This window comes from Acomys minous, assembly GCF_964271855.1.
Source record: "Acomys minous genome assembly, chromosome: 5".
In the NCBI taxonomy this organism is placed as follows: domain Eukaryota; kingdom Metazoa; phylum Chordata; class Mammalia; order Rodentia; family Muridae; genus Acomys; species Acomys minous.
This window is the reverse complement of record NC_140494.1, coordinates 43,318,556-43,334,290: the sequence shown is the minus strand read 5'-3', so window position 1 is coordinate 43,334,290 and position 15,735 is coordinate 43,318,556. Positions and strand designations below refer to the sequence as shown.

The 15,735-nt window shown below is 46.5% G+C and overlaps 1 protein-coding gene across 5 annotated transcripts in view; it reads right to left on the bottom strand.

Moving 5' to 3' along the window:
- TRIO (trio Rho guanine nucleotide exchange factor) overlaps positions 1 to 15,735 on the bottom strand; it is a 290,433-nt gene that overhangs the window by 216,469 nt on the left and 58,229 nt on the right. The window contains exon 1 of one of the 5 annotated variants that reach the window (XM_084781262.1): positions 7,279 to 7,506. The exons of the other annotated variants lie outside the window; for them this stretch is intronic. The gene's annotated coding sequence lies outside the window, so the exon portion shown is untranslated. Of the gene's footprint in view, positions 1 to 7,278; positions 7,507 to 15,735 lie in introns of those variants that run through there. 5 annotated transcript variants of the gene reach the window in all.

Here is a 15,735-nt window from a genome sequence, read left to right as displayed (position 1 = left end):
TGAGGCAAGGTTCCGGGGTCCTCAGGGTGAGCAGCACAGTTCCAAGCAGGGGCAAAGGCGGACATCATCAGCTTGCTCTCAGCTCATCTAGTGAGAGAGGCTAATTCAGTGCACTGTGGTGCCGAGCAGAGATTCTGTGAACACACTACAAAATTACACAAAGCTTCAGAAGCTCTGCCTACCCCGTCATTTTTATCTTGTTTCTTTATACCAGTGCTATTAAATTCCTGATGATGGAGTCTCATTATGAAGTAGAGTGCATACGCCACAGTGTTCATGGAGAAGGTATCTGCAGTTAATATGGAAGAAAGGTATTGGGGAAAGTCTTATTTGCTAGAGCCGTCATTTGTTTGTTTGTTTGTTCATGATTTGCATGAAAAGCAAAACAGGGAAGGAGGACAGACAACAGAGCCTAGTTCTCTCTCTCTCTCTCTCTCTCTCTCTCTCTCTCTCTCTCTCTCTCTCTCTCTCTCTCTCTCTCACACACACACACACACACACACACACACACATACACACACAAACGGGGGGGGGGGGCACTTCTCACTGTTGATTACCACTTTAATCACTCATTCCAGAGACCCAAGAACTCTTAAAAAACTTTGTTCCACAATTCATAACAGTATAAACTTCTACCATATCCAGTCCTCATATTCCAGCAGGAGAGTTGTCAGTACCTCTTAGAGAAAAAAAGAAAGAAACCAGTTTCACCTGTGAAATGGAAAGAAAAATGAAGAGATGGCGATCCAAATCTATCATCCTTTCAAATACAAGCCAATAAGCACACCTACAGATGTCTCACTTTCAGTAGCATGTTAAGTGGTCTTGTCCTCTTTGCTCAGAGTCCACGTTGGGTAGGAAGCCTGGGCAGAAAATGCACACGAGCCCACCCGCATGTCAGACGTAATGACACCCTCTGCCTGCAGTCACTGGCTGGCCAGCAGATGTTTGGCTTGGGTTTGCTTCCAAGTGTTTTTACTGCTGATAATGCTGAACTACAACTGTTCACAGCAAGGCAACGAGTGGGAAGAATGAGATCCGGCTTCCCATAGGGAAGGGGCGCACAGCAGCCTAGGTCCAGTCCTTGGTGACCACCATTCCCAGGCTCAATCCTTTCTAAGGTCCATTTAACAGAAAACAGACCTCATTTTTATAAATCACAGGTTTTTAAAAAAATCAATTTTAGCAATGTAGCAATGGCTACGTAAAGCTACTAAACTTCATATCTCACTTAAGTTTCTAAAACTTTATTCCAAAATCATAGGTTTCCATTAATTTCAGGATTATCTGAAAACGTGATAGTCAAAGACTAAAGACAAATCCTGAAAAGGAAAATTTGGGCTATAAGAGGAAAGCCAGACTAAAGAAAGAAGTTGCTTCAAAATCAAGGAAATGTCCCTTTAGCTTCCATCATTGTCACTGCCCAAAAGCATCCTTTTAGGCCCTCTCAAATTTCACAAGGCCATCTCCTCATGATCAAAAATAAACCTCTCCTCTTAGGTCCTTTCTTCCTTGCTGAACAAAGTTGCATCACCTCATCCCTCCCCTGCACCCTCCTCCCCTTGAGCAATGACGGAAGAGGCGGGAGTGTCTGAGCTGGTCTAAGCTGAACTGAGCATCCGGGTAGCTGCAGTGGGTAGGCTCATGGCATCTCCTCCTGAAGAAGAGGCAGCGGGGCCTGAGGAGGCCAAGGAGGATTAAATGATGAGTCCCAGGCTCTAAATCAACACCCAACCATACCAGTCAAGCTGTGCAAAGGTCCAGGAGTTCAAGGATGCTACTGCTCTGTGTATCCCTGCTTGCAACTGCGTACTGCTCTTCAGAAAGGGACCAAGGACGAGCACTCTGGACCCAGCAGCCTGACACTGCCAACTGATGCCTAGAAGGAGGGCAAAGTCACTGTGTTTTGAACACTTACATAAGAGCTGGGAAGGGCTGCGAGGCGGGGGTGGGTGAGCTAGAGTCCTGAGTGGCTACCAGAAGACAGAATCAGAGACCTGGGGTCCACTTTCTATTAGGACACCATTCCTATTTTCTAGAATTACTCCTGATACTTTAATAGTTGAAGTCCTCAGTGTTTTGACCTTGAATGACTATTTTGAACACCCTGGGCAGGCTGTTCTATATCTCAATAGACAATGATTTCACCTTTTTCTGTAACATCTACATGAAGAGTAAGTAGGTCCAACAAGAAATACCCGATTCTAGGACACAGCAGCAGCATCCGCTGTGATGGTATCAGCAGGGTGCAGCTCCCCTGTTCCCATAAAAATGAAGGTTGATAGGTGTTATAATTAACTTGCACAAGTAACAGGGTGTCCAAGTACCTGAAACAGGACGTAGAACTAGGCAAGCCATAGGTATGCGTCAAGACCTAACAGAAGCGCCTCAGCGGCACTCGCCAACATGCTCTACAAACTGCTTCCTATGTCCATAAAGACCGTCCATTAGAACCCTATATTGCAAGACTTTAACTAAATGAACTAGTGCAAAAGTGATTTCCTAAATGGGATCTAAAAGTTTGCACTGGACTTAAGAGGAGAGACACAATGAAGGGCACAGGAAAAGACAAGCCTGAAGCCTGGTCTGACCCGCCTTCTCAGTGTCTGCTCAGGGTCTCTGGGGCAGGCATTCTCCAGGAGTCCTCTCAGGCAAGACTCACCAGTGGAGCCCAAAGGCTGAGGATGCTCTAAGCCCGGAGGACAGCTGCCTTGAGTCTACTCGCCCCTACAACATGTGCTAGAGAAGATACAAGGGTTTTAAAGTAACGAGCATAAAAATGCACAAACTCAAACTAGCAGCCCCGAAAGCCGAGCTACTCAACTACTGAACTACTTTCCCAACTGCAGAGAACCCTTCCCAGGGTTGGGTACAGAGCTCAGCCCAGCACCCTCCATTGCAGGGAAACAGAATGACTGCACTTTTCTAACTTTTTTTTTTCCTTACTAAAATCAAGGACATGCCCACTATCTCAAGACACGAGCTCTCGTCTCTCAGGAATCATTCACTCTGTGACTTCGTAACAATCACTATGAAACCGTTAAACTTGAAGGGAGAACTGTATCTTAGCAGTTAGTTCTCCCACGTGCAGGAGACAGATGCAAAGTCAGTGAGGATCAGGCTAGTTAACATGTCAGAGCAGCACTTGTAAGATAAGTGTTCACAGCATATAATAATGCTGTTAGATAGAAGATAACAAGTTACAGCTTCTACAGCACGGAGCAGTTAGCCCTAATTCAAACCAAGCGTGCAGCTTTGGCTCATTTGGTAAGCTAATCCTCCTCCGTACCTACCTATGGCAACTGATTATTTAACCGGCCACAGACTGTGCACCGACGAAAGGCTCTACCTATAAGGATATGAGGAGGCAAATTCTGGACCTTAACACTATGAACCCAGCGACTGCACCCAGGGTCTTTGACCGCTTCCTTAACTGTGTCTGTGTTCACTTCCATGTGTGTCAAGGCTACAACTGTTGATTACCAGGCAGCAACTGCGGGTAACAGCAGGTGTGTGCGCCACAAGTGCACAAACGTCTCCAGAGTGTCCAAGCAACAAAGACACAAGTGTGCGTGCCAGCTCAGGCTGCCTTTTCTAACCTTGACTCTCTGAGGCTCAGGGACACACAAGAGACGTCTTAAGAACTCCATTTCATTAATACCTACAGCCACCGTGACATCAGTCCCCAACATCTCTTTACCCCCACACTGGCAACATATTGGCGCCAAAGAAAAATGCCTCTGGGCTACTATTGAAGGAAAAGATTAACTCTGTGAAGCCGATGGTCAGAGACAGTCCCCACTTCCTTCTGGCTGTCTTGTGAAAATGTGGCAGGTTACTCACAGAGCAACGGAAGAGGCAGAGAAACTTCCCTGTGGATATTTTTCACAAGTTATGAAAATAGGTTGTTTCATAAAGCAAAATCTATAAGGCAGAAAGTTGCTTGGTACCTGCCTACACACGGATGAGATATAGACAATAGAGCTTGGGGTTTCTTTCCTGTGTTGACATGTTGTAAATCACAGACTATGACAACAGCTGTGTAACCCAGTGGCTACAGATACTAGAAACTATGACAAGTGGTGTACTGTGTTCAGCCTTCAGGGAATTTTTTCAATCTGCATCATTTATTAGATGTTTATATTAACTAAACAAATTAACTGAAAATTTAAAAACCCTTTTCTCTCTTTTCTCTGAGGCTGGGAGGATGAACCTTTCTCTTGGAGCATCTCTCAACGTCTCCTCCACGCACCTCTAACATGAAACACGTGAGCAGAAGTGTCAGCACCCCGTCATTCTCTCGGTAGCCATTTCCACCCCATAGTCTGTATTTCATGCCAACCAACAAGGACAGACAGTTCCAGCCTGCTGCAGGGTGACTGGCATTCAGGAGAGCAGAAACACTTGAAATAATAAATACCCCAAACACAGCCCAGTGCGGAGCTGGGAGGAGAGAGGAACGCACCACAGGGGCACAGGGTGAGCACAGAGGCCGCGGAGGACACCTGACATGAAAACAAGTGATACTGGCCAATGTGCTGGAGACAGTATGAGGAGCATGCTCACTACAGCCAAAGGGACGGAGGCAGAGGCATTGTCCGTGTCCTCCAGGAACTCCCAGAATGAAGGGCTACCCACTGGGGAAGATGGCCAAGAAACCCGGGCTTTGCTGCTTCTTTGACCTGAAGCAGCCACCACCTCACCACCTCTTTCCTCCGTCCTATTGTCGTAACACTCTAGACTCACATACGAGGATAGCTGACCCGAAGGACTGCTCTAACCACTGACTGTGCTCTCATCCCTGGAGCTGCTCTTATAATTAAGTCTTATCTTCCTCACCAGACTTTAACACCTGTACGGCCAGCATCCTTCATGGCACAACCCTGTACATGTAGATTCTCACTTCTGCAAACGACCTGTAAGTCCGCACTTACCTATCTAATCTTACGAAGTGTCCTAGTGACATCTCAATCTTGAATATTTTCTGTTTTACTCGCTTATGAAACTTAGAGAGCTGGCAAAGTTGGTAAACGTTTCTCCTGGGCAGAAAGGCTCCTAGAGACACACATGCCCAGGAAGCGCAGGAACAGGTGCTGCCAACAGACTGCACAATGAAACCCCAAAAGGGACTTTCTCTCCACAGACAGCCTGGAAAGGTCCAAGCACAAAGGCATGCCCTCTGGTCTGGGAAAACAGGGGTCATGACTCAACACTGAAATTCATATATGGCAACTGGGGGCATCTGTTGGAAAGAGCTCAGGCTCCGCCTGTTCAGCACATGAGGCCACACTGCTACCTACCGCTTTGTCTAGCACCAGCTCTAACAAAGGCAAACAGGATCTGGGGGCATCGGGCCCACCGCTTAAAAGGGACTTTTAAGTAACACTGTGTATGACAGGCCACAGACTGGGTAACAGCTGCTGAAGCTAAGTCCACACTGGGTTGATGAGATCAAGCAATGGGAACCAAATGGCCCTTTTCCTTTCTTTATGACATCTACTGTTTAAGAAAGTGAACTGTACAACAGACTTGCAAAATTAACCCTCCAAGAACCTATACAGGCAGTAGTAACCGTGGTGCAGTAAGCTGTACCCACCACTTTCTAAGTAAAAACAGAAACGTCCATAGAGGACTGACATGCTGAAGGCGCTGTGCCTGGCTGCAGCCTTCCCAAGCTCTTCTGCACACGCCTCACAAATGACTAAGCCTCGCTGGCAACTTGGAACATGAAGATGGGAAAGTTGACCCTAAAGGAGGCTATGAAAGAGAAACCATCAAGTTCCGTGGGCAGAACGGGGACAAGGAGATGGAGAAGGAGACCACAAAGATAAAAATAAAGATACTCCAGGACAGCAGCTCAAGTTCTGAGCGGCCCAGGCTTTGCCACCCATGTGTCACCTGCGCTGACTGCCTGAGTACTCACCCAGCATGAGCCATGTGGCTTTGTCATCATGCCACAGCCCTCAGCTCCGTACTCCGTGCTTCTATTTTATGTTTGGTAATCTGTGGGGGCATCTGTGGTTGTCACAAAGATGGGGAAGAGGCAACCCACCACACACCTCCTCCCCACTCTCAGTGACATCTTGCCTGGCTCCCCAGGATCTTCCCAGACATCCTCAAGCAGGAGAACACCCTAAGCTCAGACCTTAACTCCATTCTATTTGTGAAGAGGAACCCTTTCCACCACCATTTCTGTACACTACTTCTTCTAGAACGTAACTGCCGATGGACAGGGGAAGGCTCCACTCTGGATTAGAAGCAAGCACTTGAGACAATCACAGCATTGGTGGCCATGTGGCTCTCACTATCCAGTCACCAGTGGGAAACATCTGCCGCTCTTTGGATCCAGCAATGAGGATTGATGCAGCTGAGGACAGCACTCCACATTCCAAAGACAGAATGACTACCAAGGTGTGCTCTGCAGACTGGCCACAGGGTCGAACATCTTCAGTGCCTCTTGGGGCAGTCTTCTGGCCCAGAGTGGAGCTACTGTGGCCCCTTAGGCCTCCAGCAAGAAGGCAAGTGTGTTTTTACAGCATCCATGTACAGACACAGCTGAACCTTGACACAACGAAATAAACACTCACACGTGGAACCTCTTCCACTTGCTCTTGCTAGAAAAAAATGTGACGCTGATGTTTTGGGTACGTACTGCTCATGTCTCAGGCAGTACTCTGTGCATCACACAGTCCACAAGCAGAGAGATGGGGATAAGAGTGGTATCGCCAGTCCAAAATATCTAGGCATGTTCCCAACTTATCTTAAATATATGTTTAGCACTTAAATACATATCATGATTAATTATAAATTTAAATATAAAGGAGAGAGGCAAGTCCCATTAAATACATCTGAATTTCTGCCTTTCATTTTGTAAACACATACCTAAAATTCTGACTAAATTTTGGTTTGTCTCTTACAATTACACCATTAATTACAATGAGATGTTCAAAATCACCTTGAAAAGAAAGCAAGCTTTTAGTTATTCTGAGTTTTTTGTTTGTTTGTTTGTTTCAAATAAGGTTTCTCTACTGAACAGCCTTGGCTGTCCTAGAACTCGTTCTGTAAACCAGGCTGGTCTTGAACTCAGAGACCCGCCTGCCTTTGCCTCCCAAGTGCTGGGATCAAAGGTGTGCACTACCACGCCCGGCTACAAGCTTTTTTTCTACCAAGTAAATTCCTATAAAGCCAAAAGCATTCTACAAGCAGAAGAGGTACTTAAGCACAGAGGTTATCAACGTCACTGTGAAGGATTCAGTCATCATAGGACGTGATCCATACCTGTTCAAATCCACATGTGCCTCCGGATACAGCTCAGCATGCCTTACAGAAGGACACAGGAGGTGGGCGAGGAAGGGCTCTTTCCAGTCCTCCATGCTCCTAAGCACCTCCAAGGCGGCTGCAGCTTTGCTGCGTGCCTTCTTCTCTGACATTCCCCAGCAACTAGTCCTCTGAAACGCCTGACATACTTTTGCCAATCACTGGTTCACATGGACCATTTTGTATGCTTCAAAAATAGCTGATGCTCAGCTCGCTAGCTGAAACATCAGAAAGGGCGAGCACAGGAGGTCTCAACGTGTGGGTGGTTTTCCTATTATGATAGCCATCAAGGCTTCTGTCCTGACGCACCTACAAAACAGACCAGACCCAAAGCTTCCGGAGCAGAATGCACATGGTGACACAGAAGCACAGCTCCCCATGAGACCTCAATAGGCACTAACAAAAAAGCACCCATACACCTTCTTCCCCGTCTTTCCGTATTGGGGGCTTGGCTTCCTCCATTAGGAACCCTGGAGAGCCCTGAGATAACCCACGTTAACTATTAGAGACAGCTGCACTCACTGTGAACCTCAGATGTGGTAAGTGTGTCGCAAGCACAGCTGAACTCCAGACTCTGCCAGGTAAAAGCTCCCAGTCTGTAACAAACCAACTTCCACCTTGTCAAGCTCCTCGGGGCTGAAGGGAGTCAATGCTGCTTCTTCAATTTCCTATCTGTATTACTAACCCACTGAGGAGTAGGAATCTCCACCAAACACCTTAAACCACCCCTACTGTGACGCCATCAGACCGATGCAATGTCACTCCTGGCTGAGGCTCCCGGCAAACACCCTGGGCTCTAGGTCAGGTCTTCCTTTCTCACAGAGCCATTTCCTGCATGGTTTAGAGGAGCCTGGTCCTGAGACCATATACTGAGCCTCTCCTCAGCTGACAATACCAAATATACAGCCAGGACAGATCATTTGCAAAACCTGCAAAGCCATGGCCCCATGTAAGGAAGCTTTTATGTGTTTCCATCAGTGCGCGTGTCCTGTTCCTTTCACATCAGTATGTTTATCCTCTGCTTCCTCCCTATGCCAATGGGCACATGCCGTTGTGAACGATGGACAACATCCTCATTTTACCCCTCCAGGCGATGACGTCAGAGCCAATGCCCTAGTTAATATTTGTGACAAAGCATGAGCTGCTGGCATCCATGTACTTCCTTCCTGAAAGCTTTAAAGACAGATTAGCCAAAGTCCCTGAAATACCTCATGGATTGGGGGATGGGAGGGGAGGGAACGACACAACCTGGCTGGCAAGCTGGGTTCTTAAAATAGCAGTGTTTTCCTGTTTCCCCCAAAGGTGTCCCATGAGCCTCTGCTCTTCATAGCCCGAAGCTTTGAGTGGATTCTTCTGTCTGTCGAGCAGCAGCTTTGCCACTAAGCGTGCTGTACCACACCTATCCTCAATGCCTCGAGCCAGGGAGGAAAGCTGCAGCCGGCATTTGCCTGCTTCCTTCTGCCATCCAGCTCTGTCCACAGGGCCCCAGTGTGAGGCAAGCGCTGCAGGATACTGGGCTACCAGAACCACTGACGACCAGATTGGTCACGGCAGATACCATGCTTCACCACGTTTCAGGGACAATGTTAAAACAATAACATTGTGATGAGAAATCCTATGTCTTCTAGTTTCCTATAAACACACAGTGCGGTGGTTGGAATAAGATGTTCCCATGAGCTCAGGCATTTGAATGCTTGGTCTCCAGCTACTGGTGCTGCTGGGAGAGGCAGGGCCCAGCCTTGCTGGAGGAAGTTTGTCACTGAAAATTACCAGTTCTTCCTCCCCCCTCCCCAATCTCTCTCTGTCTGTCTCTCTGTGTCTCTCCCCCCCCCTCTCTCTCCCCTCCCCCTCTCTCCTTCATGCTTAGGACTGCAATGTGATTTCTTAGCTCCTACTGCCATGCCTCCCACCATGTATGCCCAAATAAACTCTTCCTTCTGTAAGTTACCTTGGTCAAGGTGTTTAATCAAAGCAACAGAAAAATAAATATTACAGGAAGAGAGTTAGAGATAGCTCCTGTCCTACTGGCTTCCACTTTCTTGACCTCGGACCCAGTTGAGAAACACTTCCCACGATGTACCTTGGATAGTGAATGCACGCACAGCTTCCTCAGGCTTCAGTGTTTAATAAAGTGACTTCAGAAGTGTGCAGCAGACTCTGGTGCGCTCTCTGTTCTGCCTATCACGTCTATTAAACAGAACCGCTGATCTCAAGTCAACACATCAATTTTACTCCATTTCATAGTTCTTAAGGTTAGTCCCCATGTGAAGACACGGAGGCTCTGCATTCTCAGTTCACAGGTACCACTGGAGATGCTCATGCAGGTGAGGCACCAGCATAGTAGAACATCTCAGCCATGTGACTTGGGCACTCTGCAGGGCAACATGCCCAGGGACTGGACAGCTCTGCACAGGATATAACGGAAATGGAATCACAGCCATGAGTGTCTCCTAGGAAACTAGCAACAGCCACGAGCTTTGAGAGAACTATTCAAACACACCAAGCACAGGAGACAACGTTCCCATGAGTGTTAGTAGAAAGGATCTCGTTTTAGCACTGAAGTTGGGAATCCCATTCTGAACACAAGAATGGTTCCAGAGGCGGAAACCTAAGGCAGCTTCTCTACACCACAGGCATTTTAAAAACAAATGAGGAGTAACTATAGCAACAACATATGTTCCTCGTCTCTCCACCTCACTTGCATACATGAAGCACTTGGTCCTACATGCAGTTTGATGCCCTGGTGGCTCAGGTCAAATTCCATGAGCACTTTCCATCTCACACAAGCCAAGCCACATCACAAACGTGGCCTCGTGCTGTCTGCAGCCTGAGGTCCTTGATTCACCTTTTGACCCCATATCTGGAGCTGTGACACTTCTGACAAACCTTGGAACGGTGATGCAGAGCCACTGCTCCATAGACGGAGCAGCTACCCAGTTACCCCAGAAGAACACAGAGTGCTGTCAGCACTGCAGCCCTGTAAAGAGCCTTTACAACATGGCTGCCTCCATGAGATCTCACTGGCCCTGGGCATTCCCACGTCTCCCCAGTAAAGGCGCTGAATATGATGTGGGACTGGGGACTGAATTGAGCTGTGGAGCCCACAGGAACCTAGTTGGGACTCTCACTGCATTAGCTTCAGGACAGTGAGGATGAGGCACAGGCAGCGAGTCAGTACCAGGCAGCGCCAGGCACTGCTCTCCATCCTTCCAGCCTTACAAACTATTCTTATTTATTTGTTTATTTATTATTTTGATAACAACTTTGTGGCCAGATGTCAGGAGGCACTTGGCTCAGATCCTCAAATAAGAACTTTTTTCCCAATTAAACGACACCAGAGCCTTAGAACAGTATTTCTCCTGTGCTGTTAATATCAGCCTTCTATGTGTGCATCATTATGCTTTCATAGTAAAGTTATGAAAATCATTTTAATACTCATTTGACACTCATTATGTGCCAAGCACCATCCTAAGCATTTTAACAGACCTCTCCATTGAACCATCTCGACATCCTGCAAGGTGGATGACTTACACAGAGAGGGCAGGGATTTGTTGACACAGCAGGAAGCTGGGGCGGAGACTCAGCTCCAACAGCCTGAATCCATATATATGCCCCACGCATACTGATGTGAAGCCCTTTCTGTTCCTCTTACTGTTAACCCTTCTGTTTGTTTAAACACTGACTTATTTTAATTATATAACCTTAGATTAAAAACGGCAAGCGGGCCACAGCGATGGGGGCTCTGTAGCTAAAAGCACCGACTGCTCATCTAGAGGACCTAGGTTCAATTCCCAGCTCCCACTGGGGCTAACAATCAGCTGAAACTCAATGACTCAGAGGGTCCCACGCCCTCTTCTGGCCTCCTTGGGCACTGTGCACAGACATTTATACAGGCAAAAGATACACACACACACACACACAAATCAAAACAATTCTTTAAACTGTTTTGGGAACGTACATGAGTCTCTCACGTTTGCAGCAGACTGTGTGTGTATCAAGGTTAATGCATAAGAAGCACCTTGGCTCTTCAACAGGAGAGCAACTTCTTTACAAGTTACCAGTTTAAATGCTTAACTTCAAACACTTACGTCACATTTTTAGTATTTCCCAAAGCCTGGGGGATCTACTGCAGTTAGCAAACAATGTAAAAGACGGTGGAATCTCCTATTACCTTCTGCAAAACTCTGGTAAAGAAGGGTGTGTCATGCTGGGACTGCCTGCACACACTGAGGACTGAGCTCCATGACGGTCGGTAGGGGCCTCCTCCGATGAGTGCTGCCCAGTCTGCAGGTGCCCACACCCATGCAGCTGCCCTGGTTCACCACTGCCATCTCTTCAGTGCTGTAGCCAAGTGCCCCCTTTCCACCAGTACAACAGTTTTCCTCTAAGTTAGAATTCTCATTTTAACAACTAAATACACCTGTGTCTGAGTAAACTGCATTTAAGGTTCCAGAACCCTAAGCCCAGCTTTCTAGGGTGGCGACAGGAAGAAAAGCCGTATAACACGTATAACAAACAGACAGATCAAGGCCCACTGCTCCTGAGCACCCAAAGCTGAGGACTGAGGATAAGAAAAGGGGCTACAAACTTGGGAAGATCTCCTTTCTGTAAACTCCGGCACATTCCAGACACCCAAGAGAGGCTCCAAAAGGCCTGGAACTGACCACAGCACATAACAAACAGCTCTTGGACACTGTGGGCTCTAGTTCTGGCTTTTTGTTTACACTCCTGCTGTTTAACTTCTGACTACTATAACTATCTTTAGTAAGTGTGTTCAAGATCCCTACATCTCCAGACCATTTGACACACTGGCACATTAGACTACAGGAGCAGGTCACACCCAGCCACACCTGCCAGCATGCCTGCACACTTGGCCTTGAGCACTAATCATCCCACACAAGGCTCATGTTTGCTGCCGAATTCTTGGAAGTGGTGGCAGAGCAGAGCAGAGCCCAGCCCTGGGCCAGGCTCATGGTGTTAATGTTCTCCTTAGATGTGGGGCCCCAGGCTGGCAATCCACGACTCAAAGTTATTATAATAGCCCGACTAGACAAGATGAACTGGCTGGTTAGAAAGAGAAAAACAACAACAACAGACAGAAAAACAAATGTACCGACCAAATTTCAAAACCGTGAGGTAGTTTCCCATAAACCACTGGGCCTTGCTACAAGATCAGCTTATGTTTGCAATGCTGCTCCCATGCTAGCACATAGCAAGTGAGTCACACAATGATAAGACAACACAAGGAATCTTTAAAAGCTACGAGGCATGGCTCAAGTGCACTGTAGATTTTTTTTTCTGTTTTCCTTTTGTTGCTTTGATAAAACAATGACCCAAAACAATTTGGAGGAAAGGGTTTATTTCAGTTTTCAGGTTAAGAGTCTCTCATGGAGGAAAGCCAGGATAGGACTTCAAGGCAAGACCCTAAGAAGAGACCCCGGGGGCTGCCGCCTGCTTGTTTTCTCCCTCTAGTTTCCTCAATTACTTCTTTTTTTCTTTTTTTAAAAATATATTTTATTAATTTATTCATATTACATCTCAATTGTTATCCCTTGGATCCTCCCATTCCTCCCTCCCTCCTGCTTTCCCCCTATGTCTATGACTGAGGGGGACCTCCTCCCTTTGTATATAGCCCAGGCCCCTCTGGCTAGAGATGACACCACCCACAGTGGTGCCACCCAAAAATAAAAAAATAAAAATGCCTGACAGTCGCACTCACAAACAAATCTGATGTGGGCACTCCCTCAGTTTCCACTTCCCAGCTTGTTGCCAAGCTGACAACCAAGACCAGCCACCACACAACACACTGGAATAAGGTTACACCCACGTCAGTAGTATTAGACTAGGCAGCAACACTACTGTCAAGAAGCAACCTTCCAATGAACACTCATTTCCTTCTGGGCAGTTGAATATGTAACACCAACTTCAACAGCTCAAAGGTGAAATGAGCTCAAAACAGAAGATAAAATCCTTATTGCTTAAATTACCACTTCTCTTTTCAAGTCCACATGTAAGTAAACACGCAGGAAAAGCTAACACGTGAATTCCACAGCTAGTTCTGGACACAGGCAAATCCAGTAACACAGAACCTGTTTGCAAATTCCTCAGGAGCAGCCACAGCCACAGCCAGATGGCAGGACCGGGTGCTATGGGCAGGTTCAAGAACTCTGGCAGTGTGTGGTGGCTTGATGCAACCAGGGGGAGCAGGGGGGGGGGGGTCCAAACACAATCAACCAGCAGACTATGCAGTGTTCCCAGCTTTACATACAATATCTTAGTGAAGTCACACAGTAACCTACGAGCTCCAAATACCACTGTTGCTGCAAATTTGCAAATGAGACCAGTGGGGCACAGAAAGTGAGTAGCGTTCCCAAGACCTAAAAACCACTAAGAGAGAATCAAACACAAGCTCCAACTCAGAGAAAAGTAAATAAAATAATCTACTTGGCACAGGTCAACAAGTGTCAACACTAGCCTCTACTATCAAAACTCAACTGTTTAGACAAGAGTAAAACTGGTGACTGAGACTCCAGAGTCCCATGTACACGCTGGGGTAGTGGGACTTTAACCCATACCATAAAGCTGTGGGTAAAGAGTCGTACACACTAAGTCCCGTGCTTCATGAGACGTCAGGGGCTGCTTGGGATTAAGCAGTAGTATTTAGAACAGGCAGGAAACCAAACTTCAGAAATTGAAAAGTAATCTCAGGGTTACATAAAAACAAAAACAAAACAGGTTTAAATAAAACTAAAGGGGGTAAAAATCGAGGTTTTTATCATGAGCATTTTCACTAGTAGAATACAAAATTCCTAACACAGTGTAATATGTCTTTAGATCTCGGCCACAATAAGTCACTGCAAGGCGCGAAGCGTTAACATGTAGTAGCCAAAAGCAATAGCAAGCGGTCCTCAGTGTAATGTACACCGATCACAAGTACACTGTAGTGAGTAATAGGGGAAGATGCGTGTGTCCTATCCACTAGATGTGCTACAGTCATTTAAAAAAGAATTTTAAGGCATTAGAAACAAAATTTGGGATTGCAAAAACAAAAGCCAAGATGACAAGCTTCAAACCACCTCTTCTAAAGCAGAACCACAGAATGTCTTGGCTGCTTGGCTGCTTTTCTGGTTTTTACTAAGCAGGTTCTTTTAGGTGCCTTTTAAATTATGCAAACTAAGTACTACAACCACCGAGCCTTCTCTCCAGCATAGGACAAACACTCTCAAAGAGCGATTCAGGTACTTTCTTCCAGCATGCCAAGTTTTCTGGGTACTATATTCAACATGATTAGTTCTTAAAACTATAAAAGGAAATGAAAATCACTATCTGCTGATTGAAGATCAATGAGCGACGACGAATGATGTGAGACAGGATGTGTTTCATTACCTAAGATGTTTACTTCGCCTTGGTCAGAAATGAAGAAATAAAACATGATACGCTGACTGGTGTCACAGACAAATCAATGAAGTCTTCCTATATCGTCAAACTGAAATGTAACACTTGGTGTAATTTATCCGTTACAAAATAATTAGGCGAAACGAAGTGACAAAGGACTGGATTCTGAAAGCTTGTCCTTGCTTCTACTGTGATCGCCCAAACTTTCTGGGGAGCTACAGGAGATAAGTATTTTCAACATATTATTTTTCCCCTAAGCTTTACAGGACTCTGTGTGGGTTAGATTAACTTGTGTTTCCCGCTGAAATTACCCCATGATCTTTTAGGAAAAACAAAAAACAAAAGAGAGAGAGGGAGGTAAGAGAAGTGCCCAGTGGCCAGTGTCAACTGGTCACAGCAGCCTCTGCCATTGTAGGCTTGGGCAGAGACTCAGTTTCAAAAATCACTTGGCAACACACTCCCTAGGTCACCGACAGCATCTCTGTTGGGGTGTAGGCAACGTGTCTGTTCTCCTGAATGCCATGAATATATTGGTCTGTCAAAAACAAGCTATTTCCAGCCTCCAAAATGGCCGGTCGGCCTGGACCACGTGGGATTCAAAAACATCCCACCTAAACGCTTAAAGCAGTAGCTAGATTCCATGTCTTTTTTTTTTTTTCTTTTCTTTCTTCTAGCAGGTCCAGCTTATGCCTCCTATATACACTCCTGTGGCCGCTGAAAGAGGAGATACAAAGTTGGGTGGAGAGGGGGGAAGGGTGGGATCTGGGAGGGGCTGGGGAAAGAGTGACTTTGATCAAAACATAACGTACAGAATTCTCAAGACCTAATAAATAATGGACAGTCGGAAGTCACCAGAGAGAAACATTAATCACGGTTCTGTTCTCCCCCACGAGGGCTTATCTAAGTTGGATTGCACATTAGCTGCCCTGCCTCCCACAGTCAGTCAGCCCTGGCCCTGGACAGGGCCTTCTTCAGGCAGGGATCCCCAGGAAGAAAGACGATCAGATAGCCACGCCCCCAGCG